Here is a 10682-nt window from a genome sequence, read left to right as displayed (position 1 = left end):
TCGTTTTGAACCATCTTTTATCTCTTTTATTTCTAAGTCTGCGATCCCCTAGCCATCTTGATGTTTTTATATATATTTTTTTTTCAAATTGATATTTCGTATTTCACTGTTTTATCTTTCGGTCTTAGTGTCTTTCAAATTAATTTCTGTTTTTTTATCATTAATCCTATGGCGGTTAGTTTTTACGTTCAGGAATGCATTTATAGTATTCTTATAACCAGACCCTATCTCTTAAATTTAGAACCCCTTCGAAGAACCGTCGGCCCAGTAAATGGCCACCCTAGGTCGTGACGACGGTTGGAGCGAGAAGGCCCGAAAGACGGGTTCAGCTGATTGTAGTCGGGTGGTCGCGGACACACGGTGGGAGACGGGACGTGGTGGGTAGGATGACAGGTTAGGTCAATATGAGATCCCGGGGTTTTATGTTATTTTTTATTTGTTTTATATTTTGCGCTTTTATGCTTTAATTTTCATGCTTTAAATGATTTATGCATGGTTTACCTATTTAATCTTATATTGTTTGCAACCGTTTTTAATTGTGCTCTTAGATATATCTTCTCTCTAATTAAACTATTAGTATTTTTCTGTCCCTCGTAAACAGTGATGTCTCGTAAAAGGTAAATGAAAGTAAATGAAATTCAAAGGATCGGAAATACACCCTAAATAGAAATCCGAAAAAAAATCCTGAAATCTTAAAGAAATACTTAGGAAATCAGGAAATCCTCATAGTCGTATATGAGAAGTTGTACTACACAGACTTTCCTCGTACCGCAGAACCAATAAATAAAAAGCTTTGTGCCACAAGAGCTACCCTGGTTTCCGGGGCCTCTCCTCTCACTTGGCATTTTTGCTTCTGGATTTCCTATAAAATAGGTACAAGCGTTAAATCTGTTTTTTTCACAGAAATTTCTGCACTTGTGCTTTGCCTGCACCTTCAGTGCGTTGATCTTGCAGCACACTACTATAGCAGTAGTAGTCAGCACCTCACCCCAGACCCGCAGCATTCTTCTACACCAGCCTGCCTGGACTTTGACCCCTGGTTAGGGAGGCCCAGTAGTCTGGGGCGTCGTTTGGGCGCACTTTTTCTTTTATACTAAATTCTTTTCCTCTCTTAAAGTTACTTATCTGAGCCTGCCGGTGTTCCCTTGAAGGCTCCTTTGAACATGAACCCTTTTATCATCAAAAGGGTCCTTGATGGTCAAGTGGACGACGATTTTGACTTTGTCCGGAATTTGCGAGATGGAAACCTTGTTAAAGTACAATACAACACCCAGATTAAGGATCTACTTAAGCTTATGTAAATTCATGCTCTCCGAGTTATACCTATCAGCCCAAATAACTGTAAGGGAGCAATCTTTCACAGGGATTTGGGGGCGATGGAAAAAAGTGAATTTCTCGAAAGCATGAAGGACCAAGACGTAGTTGACGTTCATTGCTAATGTGCGAACGAAAGTGGACTGTGATTTCTGAATTTTGCTTTAAAAAAGATCCCTGAATATGTCAGTATCAGATATGAAGGTGTCCAAGCAACACCTTACATCCAAAAAATAATGCATTCTAATAAATGCCAAAAATTTGGACATGCCTCATTAAGATATACTCAAAAAGACTCGAATAGTCACTTGCCGTAAATGTGCTCAAGCTCACGACACCACTACATGTACTAGTAAAAATTTCAAATGTGTTAATTGTGTAGGTCTTCATCAGTCAGGCTCTGCTAAGTGCAGCAACCTGCTGGAGATTGAGACATTGCTACATGTAGGAAAAAACACATGAGGGTAGTTCTGCTGAAGCTAAGAAATTGGAATGTTTGACGCAAAACCCCGATAATTCCTAAATTTCAGCAGTAACTAACGTCACTCTTAGTGTAAGTAATGTCAGTCAACAGCTTGCAGCTGAAGATAAAGAAATTGATTAAATTTAGCACACTGTCAAAAATTAAATAGTCTATCATCTGATTACATTGGTGAATCAAATGTCTGAATCAACCCAGCAAAAACAACTTAAGGAGGCTGATACCGAATCACAATCAGTATCGCAGCTCCCCGTCCGGACGACTCAAGCGAGTCAGCTTCTCGAGAGAGAAGTAAGTCGCACTCTGACCGTCGTCTCCCTCACAAGGAGACGCAGGACATGGAGGCTTCTGGCTCCAAATCTTCCCGCGAGAGGTCCCCGGGAAGCTCAGGAGAAGAAGCGCCTCCCTCCCAGGAAAAAAAAAAAAAAAAATATTAAGACCAACGGACAAGGCACTTCAAAACCCCCAAAACGTAATCGCGTTAATTATACAATGGAACTGTCGGTTTTAGAACGAGTGAATGAGTTTAGATTATTAGCCTCGTCTTATGCTCCCTATATTATTGTTCTCCAAGAGACACATTTGACACAGCTTGTCTCTGATGGCGTAGTTTCGCTGAGGAACTACCATCCGTGTCGGAAGGATCGAGAGGGTAGGGGTGGAGGCGGAATCGCCATGCGATGGGCATTTTATTTAGAAATTCCCATACACCCCATCTGGAAATCCAAAAAAAACGGAAATCCTTAAGAAATTCTTTGGAAATCCGGAAATCTCCAGGAAATCCCAAGAATCCTAAAATCTCACAAATGTTCCATTAACAGCAATTCTTAATACAATCTTGGTGTAGAGTTACGTATTATTAGTTACACGAACGTGCCCGGATTCATGGATTCGTTTATGCGAACGGGTGGTCGTGTTGCCCACTTGGGGTGTTCACTTTTTATTTTAATGCCTTTTTCTGATGCCCTTTTGGCAAGCCTTTGCCCTTTTTATAAACGCCACACCTCCAGAAGACATATAGTAAGTTTTGGGTCTAATAGGAGCTCGTTTAACCTACACTCAAACCTCTTACAATTTGGATACTTGGCTACCCCTGCCGTGACGCACCATGGAGTCGCCACAGAGGGCAGTTGGCGGGTGACCTTGACTTTGGAGAGATGTGAGTGTGGGCTGGGGAGGACTCCTGATTTTTCTGATTTTCGCGTGCTGTGATTTACTGTGATACTATTGTGGTTTTGCCTGTGATTGTCCTTACCTCATCTGTATTTCCGAGGCTGTAGTAGCAGTAGTGCTTGTCGTAAATAAAGCCGTGCACATGAACAGTTTTTATGTCCACTCCTGTAGGAGATAGAAATGGCCAGCTTTTCAGCACGCCCATGCCCACATCTCTACGGTCCGAGGATCACTAGTCAGCTCCTGTAGTAGGGTGATTGTCGGTGCCCCCACACTTTTACCACGCTGCAGATTCGTGGTGGCTAGCGAGGGATAGGGTTTTAGTGTATTTCCCTCCCCACGCCTTGTTTTTATTTATATTAATTGTTTCATATAAATTTCATGGGGTTTTAGCGTTTACTCTTTTACTTAATTTTCATGGGGTTGTTCTCTTTTAGTTTTCAACTCTAACTTATTATGGGTAATTTTTTTGTTTTATTGGGTTTGTTTCTAGCTGTTCACTTTAACTTTTATGGGTAATTGTATTTTTAGCAGGTTTTACTGCATCTTGCTTTTATTTTCTCACGTTTCATTTTACTGCTTTTTCGATTTTTATTGTTTTAGTGGGTACTTGTATTGCTTTTAGCAGGTTTTACTGCTTCTTTTTCTGATTTTCTCAGGGTTCATTTTATGTATTTTTATTGTTCTTTAAATTTTACATGTGCTTTAGGTCTGGCCAGTACCCATTTAAACCTTTGTCATTTTGCCATTTTTGCCTTTTTATGTTTTATTTGTTTTACCAGTGCTCTTTGTTTTTATGAACTTTGGTAATGTTTTGCTTGTGTAGTGCATACCTTTGTGAACTGTTGATGTTTTTATCAACTTTTTTTTTATTATTATTATATCTGTGGTGCCTGTGCTTGTGAACCGTGCTTTCTGAAAAATGCTTTGTCCGCAGGGGTGTTGATATACCGCCAGTGTGTCGCGCCCAAAGTGTAGTGACATCTTTCAGTGCGACGTGGAGGGCCGTGGGCCAGCCCAGTATAGTTTGCGGTCGCACACTTCACGGAACCACAGTGAGCAGTTACTGCCTGCTATTCCCCGCAGTAAGGCCTCGCAGCCAGGGTCTCGCCCACTGACCCCAGAGGACGCAGGACTTGAGGCCACACCACCCATGGCTTCGGGAAGTGTGCTGCCTGATGCCCGGGCTGTTGTGGCTAGTGGCTTAGAGCTGCCGCAAGCTTAACTGGCCGAGCTAGAAGCCCGGCTCATGGACCATCTGGGTGCAGGCACAGATGCAGTCGCAGTTTCAGTCACAGATGCAGGCGTTGGCGACTCTCCTGAAGAGCCAGCAGCCCATACCGTCCACCGCTGCCGAGGGGATGGTGACAGCTGCTGCTGCTACGATACCACCCTCGTCAACCCTTTAGGCTCGTAGCGAGGAGGTCGCTGAGCAGCCACCTCGTCTGCCTCCACCTGTGACTGTGAGTACGCAGCATCCTGCACCTGTAGCCTCGTACTTGGCTCCTGTGTTGGGTGGCCAGCAAGATGCTGATGCAGGAGAGAGGAGAGACACCCTAGGGCATCAGTGAGTTGCAGCTGCTACCTCTAGAGAGCCAGCTTCTTCATCTGCAGCTGGATTGCAGCCACCACCACCCATGTTGTCAGGTTCCGTACCAGGGCCTGCGGCCCATCCGCAACCTTCAGTGCTGCTTCAGCCAACACAGTATGGGCCGCACCTGCAGCAAGATACACCAGTCTCACAACCCCTTGCCCATCTACACATGGCACCTTCAGCAGCTGCTAGTTGTATACCGCCCAACTCCCAGTAAGTGCCAGCTCGACAGTGTGATCACACCTGCCCTCGTTCTACACTGGCCATTGGACGTGATGAGGTGCCCGTCTTTTGTAGTGAGATGCCTGCCTCCCAGGGCATTCAGCAGAGTCAGGAGCTGGAGTCCTGGATATCCAGCATTGAGCTTTCGACCCGGCCTGCTACCTCTGAGGCTTACATCCGCATAGCACGTAGCAGAGTTAGCGGATTTGCTTGGTCAGTGCTGAACAGTTCTGTGTTCGCCAACATCCAGGACTGGGTGACCTTCAAGGCTCGACTCCGGGACCAGTTCCGTGGTGTAGCGATGGCTCAGCACTTTTACGATATGCTCGGCCAGGCAAGGATGGCAGTAGGTCAGGGGCCGCTGGACTTCTTTCGCTCAGTGGAACTGGCAGTGCAGCAAGGTGTGTGTGACTATCCACAAGACATCGGGAATGCTGAGGGCCTGATGCAGCGCACCTTCCGGGAAGGACTACGGGTTGACTTCGTGGCCAGCTACTCTGGCACGACTTCCCCTCTGCTCGCAAGATGGCCGAGAATTGCCAGGCTTACTGAGACTGTGGTTGGGGCGAGACACACCCTGCCTGATGTTCACTGGCTCCTGAGGATGGGACGGTCGTCGAGTTTGTGGCCACCCCAGCCTAGCACACGTGACAGGATGGTCCTGGGCTTGTACCACCCAGGGCAGTATCCTGATGCAACCACACCTGGCCTGGAGTTCTATGGGGACCTTCTACCACAAGTGGCGCTGGTTGGTGGGACACCTGCGTCCGCTGTTCCTGACACAGGTTTACAGCCAGCTCGAACCCCTGCCGCAACATCATCCTGCAGATGGTCTCCTCGCAGAGCCATCACACCAGCGACTGCCAGGCAGGAAGAGGTCGGTGCTACAACTGTGGTGAGACGGGGCACCTGAGAGCTACGTGTCCCTTTGGCCAAGGCCGCTCGGGTGGAGTCTCCCAGCTTGCGGGCGGCCGTGCTAGCACAATGAGAACTGAACAGCCAGCCAAGAACTAGGTTCAGTGGACGGCCCATGATAGTCCTTGAGGTGGAGGGGAAGCCGTTTTCCTGCTTTTTGGACACACGGTCAGAGGTGACAATGGTGAAGAGGGAGGCTGTCACACACCTGCCAGGAGTCCACTTGCACGCCAGCTCTAGAGCGTTACAGGGCGTCTCAGGCCAGCCGACCCCTGCCGTGGCAGAAGTGGATCTTCCCTTCACCTGGCTTCCCTGGCGACATCTTGATGGGTATGGACCTGTTACACTGATTCCCTGTCCGCATGGTCCTCGAAGGTCTCTCTTCCAAGAACTACGTGGAGTTGGCTGCCATCACCGAATATCGTTCACCAGAGGGGGCACAACTGGTTATCATGTGCCTGCTTGCCATGATGGCGCTGATGAGACCCCTGAAGCAGTGGAGGTCCCTGAGCTATCGCAGTCCCCTTCACTAGTAGCTGTCTCACCTGTCCATGTAGCTGAGGAGACTGTGGTAGAGGCTAGGTCTGACAAGTTTGTGGCTGCTACAGTGACCTGCAGCTCTCCTGATGACACACGCCTGGCAATTGTTGAGACCTGCACTGATCGCCTCACCGTTCCCCGCACCCTTGTGACTGTCCAGGGTCGCCGTTCCAGTGTGTGGGTTGTTAACCCGCCCCTAAAGCCACAGAAGGTTCGCCCAGGTACTGTGCTGGGGTATGCTTCTTTCCTGGAACCAGAGGTGGTATGCACAGTCCCAGCCTCTGCGATGACCTCCGACACCCCAGACAGCAAGCCTCCTGCAGAACGCTTGATGGCCACAGCCACTCCAGACCTGGAGCAGGAAGAGTTCTCAGAAAAGGAGGAGTTTCTGCACTGTGGTGAGTTCCAGGATGACAACTACCACAGTACTGCATGTCTGGACTTTGGGCACGAGGATGAGGACTTCTTCGTGTTTCCAGACACACCTGCCCTGGAGGAAGCTTGTGAGCAAGAAGAGTTGGAGGCTGCCTGTGCTGCTGTAGACTCAGGTACTGGTGGCACTAAGGCAGTCGGTGCTCCCCTTCCCATTGCCCTCGGGCATCTGACAGCAGACCAGGAGGGGTAGCTGCAGGAAGTGCTAGACCGTTTCCCAACTCTGTTCTCAGGAGACAAGCTGGTAGTAGGGCATGTTCCAGGAGTGCAGCATCGTTACTACAACCAATACCCCAGTTTGTGTGAGACAGTGGAGGCTTCCACAGAAGATAAAGAAAGTGATATGCACAGAGTGTGACCGTATGCTGACCCAAGGCGTTATTGAACCATCCTCGAGCCCTTGGCTGTCATCGGTGGTATTGGTCAAGAGGAGGGATGGAATTTACCGGTTCTGTGTCGACTACCGGGGCCTGAATCGGGTGACGACCCCAGACGCCTACCCTCTTCCCCGCATTGACGAGATGCTGAACCCTCTGACAGGGCGCACCTGGTTCACTGTACTCGACAGCCAGTCAGCCTACTGGGCCATCTCTGTGCACCCTGATGATCGCCAAAAGACTGCCTTCAGTGACGGCCATCGACTGTTGCAGTTTTGCAGACTTCCCTTCGGCCTCTCAACTGCACCGACGACGTTCCAGAGGACCATGAACGTTGTCTTGGCTTCTGTCTTGGGACGTCACACCCTCGCGTATCTGGACGATGTGGTGGTTGCATCGGCCAGCTTCAATGAACACCTGCAGCATCTCCAGGAGACTCTAGCCCTTCTGAATGACGCAGGGATGAAGTTAAACCTGGAGAAGTGTGAGCTTGCCAAGCACCAGGTGAAGCTCTTGGGCTTCATTGTTGGTCCTGAGGGTGTGAGACCCAACCCCGACAAGACTGCTGCCATTGTTGACATGAAGCGACCTCGTTCAGTGCAGGATGTCCGTCGCTTCCTGGGTGCTTGTGGTTTCTTCCGTCGCCACATCCAGGGGTTCGCGGCGATGGCTAAGCCCCTGACAGCCCTTACCAAGAAAGGGGTGAAGTTCGTGTGGGGAGACGCTGCTCAGCTGGCCTTCACCGCTTTGAAGGACACCTTGGTAAGGAACCCTGTGCTTTGCCTATCAATCTTCAGTCAGCCCTTCGAGGTGCATTGCGACGCCAGCACACAGGCTTTAGGTGGGGTCCTTCTTCAGCGTGACGCAGAGGGTGTGCCTCATGCTGTCGTCTACTGGTCCCGTACCCTAAAGGATGCTGAGACCCGATACGCCGTTATCGACCTGGAGGCGCTGGCTGTGGTGGAAGCTGTCTGAAGCTTCGACCCGTACATCTACGGTCAACGGTTTAAGTCTGGACAGATCACCAGCCCCTGGTTGAAGTATTTTCCAGGTGCACAAAGAGCACCCGTCTGAGTCGGTATGCATACAAGCTTGGGGGCTACGACTTTGTGCTCAGGTACAAGATAGGGGCCAGCAACCATGTGCCTGATCTCCTTTCGCGACCTGCAGGTGATGCATCTCCACCTGCGGAGAAAGCTTGCCCACTAGAGCAAGACCAAGAGGCACGTGAGGATGCTGCAGACCCGCTGGACCTCACCAGGATGACGGCTGAGCAGATGAGGGAGCACCAACTACAAGACTCGGCTTGGTTGGCTAGAGGGTCGCCAGACTGTACCTAGGAAAAGACCTCCTGCGGCACTCTCCAGTTTTGAGGTGGAGGGCGTTCTGTACTACCTGCGGACTTTTCCAGACTGGATAGTAAGGCAGGTTTATGTCCCCAACCATCTCCAGCCACAGGGCCTGCAACACGCAAACTGCCCTCCGACTGCGATCCATCCCAGGGTCCACCGTACGTCTCAGAACCTGCAGGGTGCCTGGTACTTCCCCAATATGCACCGCCTGGCGAGGGAGTACGTGGCTAGGTGCCATGCTTGTCAGCAGCGCAAGGGAGTGGCAGATCGTGCTCCAATGGAAGGACATCCTTTACCAGAGGCTCCACTGGTGAGGGTCTCAGCCGATCTTATGGACCTGCGGGGATCAACGACAGGGTTTCGGTATGTCCTGTCCATTGTGGATCATCACACACGGTTTATACAGCTGGTTCCACTATGTGACAAGAGTGCTAACAGAGTGCTGCGGGCTTTTGTGGACCACTATGTGACACTCTTTGGGCCGCCTGACCATCTCCACACAGGCAATGGTCTGGAGTTCTCCTCTGATGAGTGGCGCTCACTTCTGGAGGCCTTACAGGTGCAGTACTCTTTTTCAGTGGCATATCACCCCCAGTCCAATGGGGTGGTGGAGCGCACCAATCGGACCGTTAAGGACGCATTGGCGGCGCTGGCTAGGCAGGCTCCTTCTCAGTGGCTCTACTCATCTGCCTGCTGTGCGCCTCGCCCAGGAGGACCAGCCGCTGTACTTGCTGACAGGTCGTATGGCGCTCTTTGGGAAGGGCCTGACTAACCGCCAAACTGTAGACCAGGGCCTGTCTTTGGCACACCTTGCAGATGCCCGCCGCCTAGCTGTTGAGGTGAGCAGGAAGATGCGAGAGACCAACAAGGCCCAGTATGACCTGGCTGCTCGCACCTCAGGCCCTTATGAGGAAGGAGCTCTGGTCTTGTGCAAGATCCAAGGGAACCATGGACCTTTGGGTGATCGCTGGCTTGGTCCCTGCCGCGTGCAGACGCGGATAGGCCCTGTTAGTTATGATGTCCTGGACCTTCGGCCCTCACACCGTGCTGTCAGGGTCTATGCCAACCAGATGCGCCCTTATACTTCAGCCGCTGAAGTGGACTTTCTTGAGGAAGATGACCGAGTGGTGTGCGAGTGACATGTTTGAAAAGTGAGCTTTGAAAGTGTTTTGAGCAGCTGAAGCAAACTATAGTGTGCCTTAAAGCTCCTGAGCTTTGTGCTGTGTTGTGAAGTTTGTGTTTGTTCTTATTGTGATTTATTTTTACTAGTGACTTTTGTACTTTGATATTTTATGTTGGTTGTGTTTTTATGTTCTTTTAGTTTTACCGTTTTTATGATTTTAAATTTCTTTGTGCGTATTGTTTTAGGGTACTGGCCCTTCCGGAGGGGGCTGTAGAGTTACGTGTTTTTAGTTACACGAACGTGCCCGGATTCATGGATTCACTTATGCGAACGGGTGGTCGTGTTGCCTACTTGGGGTGTTGACTTTTTATTTTAATGCCTTTTTCTGATGCCCTTTTGGCAAGCCCTTGCCCTTTTTATAAATGCCACACCTCCAGAAGATATATAGTAAGTTTTGGGTCTAATAGGAGCTCGTTTAACTTACACTCAAACCTCTTACAATTTGGATACTTGGCTACCCCTGCCGTGACGCGCCATGGAGTCGCCACAGAGGGCAGTTGGCGGGTGTCCTTGACTTTGGAGAGGCGTGAGTATGGGCTGGGGAGGACTCCTGATTTTCTGATTTTCGCGTGCTGTGATTTACTGTGATACTACCGTGGTTTTGCCAGTGATTGTCCTTACCTCATCTGTATTTCCGAGGCTGTAGTAGCAGTAGTGCTTGTAAATAAAGCCGTGCACATGATCAGTTTTCATGTCCACTCCTGTAGGAGGTAGAAATGGCCGGCTTTTCCCCACGCCCATGCCCACATCTTTTCTACGGTCCGAGGATCACTCGTCAGCTCCTGTAGTAGGGTGATTGTCGGTGCCCCCACACTTTTACCACACTACATTGGTAATAGTACTAAAGACCTTTAAAAATCGGCAAAAGAGTGTCATAAACTCCAACAAATACCTGAGCAGTTCAAAGGCAGAGCACTCTGTTGTAGCCACTATGCTTTTCCTCAGTTGCCATTGAGTGTGATTGGTAAACATAAGCTCGATCAGACGCAGAATATCATAAAAATATACTCATTAGATTTGATTATAGCACAATGATTTATGTTAGATTTTGGACGAAATCGACCGCCCTTGCAAAAGTCTCTGTACCCCCATCAAGCAA

Source organism: Penaeus vannamei, chromosome 43, assembly GCF_042767895.1.
Source record: "Penaeus vannamei isolate JL-2024 chromosome 43, ASM4276789v1, whole genome shotgun sequence".
NCBI lineage: Eukaryota > Metazoa > Arthropoda > Malacostraca > Decapoda > Penaeidae > Penaeus > Penaeus vannamei.
This window is presented reverse-complemented; position numbering follows the sequence as displayed.